Below are 5,244 nucleotides of genomic sequence, written 5' to 3'. Positions count from 1 at the left end.
GGCGAAGCTCCTGGACACGGTGGGACGGCGTGGGGTGGACGGAGGGCGTGGCTACGGCGAGGGGGTGGCGGCGATGGCGTCGGCCATGGCTGGGGCGTGCGAGGGGGAGGAGCTGGAGAGGAGAGGGGGTGTCTGGGGGGTTCGGGGGAGAGAGGGAGGCCGGTTCACGGCGTTAGCCGGGCGAGGGAGGCGGCGAGGCGGCGAGCAGGTGCGTGGCACCCATGCGGTGCTCGCCGTCGAGCACCTGCCTGCCTGCCTGGCCGGCAAGCAGCTCGCTGGCGCGGTGCTGGGCTGGGCCGGCAGGTGGGCCGGTGCTGGGCGACAGGTAAGCCTTTTCCCATTTTTTTTCTATTTTCTGTTTTTATTAATACTTCTGCCACTTTGTTGAATTAAATAAAATACTTAGGCTACTCCTAAAATCACCAAACTACTCCTGGTCCATAGTTGGATTATTTCCAACATGAAACATTTTAGTTTGGAGTTATTTGAGCATTTAAATATTTTATATAATTTTAAATGCCCAAAATCAAATACTTATGATTTAAATCAAAAACCCTAGGATGGCCTAGGAAAATGTGCACCACTTTTGGCAGAGGTTCTGAACCAAGACAAAAATGATGGGCATTTTAGAAGGGCATTTCAGGTTCATTGAAAAAGTTTTTAGTAAACCCTAATTGGTTTCAGAGGTGACTGGGGGTTCTGTCATCCCCATTTCAAGTTTCTGATGAAAGAGTAAACATGATGCATCACTCTAATGCATGGCTAGCTAGGGTGTGACAGGTAATGAACTCCTTCACCCATATTGCCTCTTGTGCTGCCTCCGAGGCTGCCATGTACTCCGCTTCACATGTAGATCCCGCCACAACGCTTTGCTTGCAACTGCACCAGCTTACCGCCCCACCATTCAAAATATACACGTATCCGGTTTGTGACTTAGAGTCATCCAGATGTGTGTCGAAGCTAGCATCGACGTAACCCTTTACGACGAGCTCTTCGTCACCTCCATAAACGAGAAACATATCCTTAGTCCTTTTTAGGTACTTCAGGATATTCTTGACCGCTGTCCAGTGTTCCATGCCGGGATTACTTTGGTACCTTCCTACCAAACTTACGGCAAGGTTTACATCAGGTCTGGTACACAGCATAGCATACATGATAGACCCTATGGCCGAGGCATAGGGGACGACACTCATCTTTTCTCTATCTTCTGCCATGGTCGGGCATTGAGCCGTGCTCAATCTCGTACCTTGCAATACAGGCAAGAATCCCTTCTTTGACTGATCCATTTTGAACTTCTTCAATATCTTGTCAAGGTACGTACTCTGTGAAAGACCAATGAGGCGTCTCGATCTATCTCTATAGATCTTGATGCCTAATATATAAGCAGCTTCTCCAAGATCCTTCATTGAAAAACACTTGTTCAAGTAGGCCTTTATGCTTTCCAAGAATTCTATATCATTTCCCATCAATAGTATGTCATCCACATACAATATGAGAAATGCTACAGAGCTCCCACTCACTTTCTTGTAAATGCAGGCTTCTCCATAAGTCTGCGTAAACCCAAACGCTTTGATCATCTCATCAAAATGAATGTTCCAACTCCGAGATGCTTGCACCAGCCCATAAATTGACCGTTGGAGCTTGCACACCTTGTCAGCATTCTTAGGATCGACAAAACCTTTCGGCTGCATCATATACAATTCTTCCTTAAGGAAACCATTAAGGAATGCCGTTTTGACGTCCATTTGCCATATCTCATAATCATAGAATGCGGCAATTGCTAACATGATTCGGACAGACTTCAGCTTTGCTACGGGTGAAACAGTTTCATCGTAGTCAACCCCTTGAACTTGTCGATAACCCTTAGCGACAAGCCGAGCTTTATAGATGGTTACATTACCATCAGCGTCTGTCTTCTTCTTAACGATCCATTTATTTTCTATGGCTCGCCGATCAACAGGCAAGTCAGTCAAAGTCCATACTTCGTTTTCATACATGGATCCTATCTCGGATTTCATGGCTTCCAGCCATTTGTCGGAATCCGGGCCCGCCATCGCTTCTTCATAGTTCGAAGGTTCACCATTGTCTAACAACATGATTTCCAAGACAGGGTTGTCGTACCACTCTGGTGCGGAACGTGTCCTCGTGGACCTACGAAGTTCAGTAGCAACTTGATCTGAAGTTTCATGATCATCATCATTAACTTCCTCTCTAGTCGGTGCAGGCACCTCAGGAACATTTTCTTGAGCTACGCCACTTACCAGTTCAAGAGGTAATACTTCATCAAGTTCTACTTTCCTCCCACTTATTTCTTTCGAGAGAAACTCTTTCTCTAGAAAGGACCCATTCTTGGCAACAAAGATCTTGCCTTCGGATCTGAGGTAGAAGGTATACCCAATAGTTTCTTTAGGGTATCCTATGAAGACGCATTTTTCCGATTTGGGTTCGAGCTTTTCAGGTTGAAGTTTCTTGACATAAGCATCGCATCCCCAAACTTTTAGAAATGACAGCTTAGGTTTCTTCCCAAACCATAATTCATACGGTGTCGTATCAACGGATTTCGACGGAGCCCTATTTAAAGTGAATGCGGCAGTCTCTAAAGCATAGCCCCAAAATGACAGCGGTAAATCGGTAAGAGACATCATAGATCGCACCATATCCAATAGAGTGCAATTACGACGTTCAGACACACCATTACGCTGAGGTGTTCCAGGCGGCGTGAGTTGTGAAACTATTCCACATTTCCTTAAGTGTGTGCCAAATTCGTGACTCAAGTATTCTCCCACACGATCTAATCGCAAGAACTTGATTTTCTTGTCACGTTGATTCTCAACCTCACTCTGAAACTCCTTGAACTTTTCAAAGGTCTCAGACTTGTGTTTCATTAAGTAGACATACCCATATCTACTCAAGTCGTCAGTGAGGGTGAGAACATAACGATAGCCACCGCGAGCCTCAACACTCATTGGACCGCAAACATCAGTATGTATGATTTCCAATAAGTTGGTTGCTCGCTCCATTGTTCCTGAGAATGGAGTCTTGGTCATTTTACCCATGAGGCATGGTTCGCACATGTCAAATGATTCGTAATCAAGAGACTCCAAAAGTCCATCTGCATGGAGCTTCTTCATGTGTTTGACACCTATGTGACCAAGGCGGTAGTGCCACAAGTATGTGGGACTATCATTATCAACCTTACATCTTTTGGTATTCACACTATGAATATGTGTAACATTACGCTCGAGATTCATTAAGAATAAACCATTCACCAGCGGAGCATGACCATAAAACATATCTCTCATATAAATAGAACAACCATTATTCTCGGATTTAAATGAGTAGCCATCTCGAATTAAATGAGATCCTGATACAATGTTCATGCTCAAAGACGGCACTAAATAACAATTATTGAGGTTTAAAACTAATCCCGTAGGTAAATGTAGAGGCAGCGTGCCGACGGCGATCACATCGACCTTGGAACCATTCCCGACGCGCATTGTCACCTCGTCCTTCGCCAGTCTCCGCTTATTCCGCAGCTCCTGCTTTGAGTTACAAATGTGAGCAACCGCACCGATATCAAATACCCAGGAGCTACTACGAGCACTGGTAAGGTACACATCAATTACATGTATATCACATATACCTTTAGTGTTGCCGGCCTTCTTGTCCGCTAAGTATTTGGGGCAGTTCCGCTTCCAGTGACCACTTCCCTTGCAACAAAAACACTCAGTCTCGGGCTTGGGTCCATTCTTTGGCTTCTTCCCGGCAGCTTGCTTACTCGGCGCGACAACCCCCTTGCCGTCCTTCTTGAAGTTCTTCTTACCCTTGCCTTTCTTGAACTTAGTGGTTTTATTCACCATCAACACTTGATGTTCCTTTTTGATTTCCACCTCCGCTGATTTCAGCATTGAATATACCTCGATGGTCTTTTCCATCCCCTGCATATTGAAGTTCATCACAAAGCTCTTGTAGCTCGATGGAAGCGACTGAAGGACTCTGTCAATGACCGCGTCATCCGGGAGATTAACTCCCAGCTGAGTCAAGCGGTTATGCAACCCAGACATTTTGAGTATGTGCTCACTGACAGAACTATTTTCCTCCATCTTACAACTGAAGAACTTGTCGGAGACTTCATATCTCTTGATCCGGGCATGAGCTTGGAAAACCATTTTCAGCCCTTCGAACATCTCATATGCTCCGTGTCTCTCAAAACGCTTTTGGAGCCCCGGTTCCAAGCTGTAGAGCATACTGCACTAAACGAGGGAGTAATCATCGACACGTGACTGCCAAGCGTTCATAATGTCTTGGTTCTCTGGGATGGGTGCGTCACCTAGCGGTGCTTCTAGGACATAATCTTTCTTGGCAGCTATGAGGATGATCCTCAGGTTCCGGACCCAGTCTGTATAGTTGCTGCCATCATCTTTCAGCTTGGTTTTCTCTAGGAACGCATTGAAGTTGAGGGCAACATTAGCGTGGGCCATTTGATCTACAAGACATAGTGTAAAGATTTTAGACTAAGTTCATGATAATTAAGTTCATCTAATCAAATTATTCAATGAACTCCCACTCAGATAGACATCCCTCTAGTCATCTAAGTGAAACATGATCCGAGTCAACTAGGCCGTGTCCGATCATCACGTGAGATGGACTAGTCAACATCGGTGAACATCTTCATGTTGATCATATCTTCTATACGACTCATGCTCGACCTTTCGGTCTTCTGTGTTCTGAGGCCATGTCTGTACATGCTAGGCTCGTCAAGTCAACCTAAGTGTATTGCGTGTGTAAATCTGGCTTACATCCATTGTATTCAAACGTTAGAATCTATCACACCTGATCATCACGTGGTGCTTCGAAACAACGAACCTTCGCAACAGTGCACAGTTAGGGGGAGCACTTTCTTGAAATTATTACAAGGGATCATCTTATTTAAGCTACCGTCGTTCTAAGCAAATAAGATGTAAAAACATGATAAACATCACATGCAATCAAATAGTGACATGATATGGCCAATATCATTTGCTCCTTTTGATCTCCATCTTCGGGGCTTCATGATCATCGTTGTCACCGGCATGACACCATGATCTCCATCATCGTGTCTTCTTGAAGTTGTCTCGTCATCTATTACTTCTACTACTATGGCTAACGCTTTAGCAATAAAGTAAAGTAATTACATGACGTTAATGTTGACACGCAGGTCATAAATAAATAAAGACAACTCCTATGGCTCCTGCCGGTTGTCAT

The sequence above is a fragment of the Triticum aestivum genome, chromosome 1A (assembly GCF_018294505.1).
Source record: "Triticum aestivum cultivar Chinese Spring chromosome 1A, IWGSC CS RefSeq v2.1, whole genome shotgun sequence".
NCBI classification, from domain to species: domain Eukaryota; kingdom Viridiplantae; phylum Streptophyta; class Magnoliopsida; order Poales; family Poaceae; genus Triticum; species Triticum aestivum.
Note: the sequence above shows the minus strand (reverse complement) of the source record.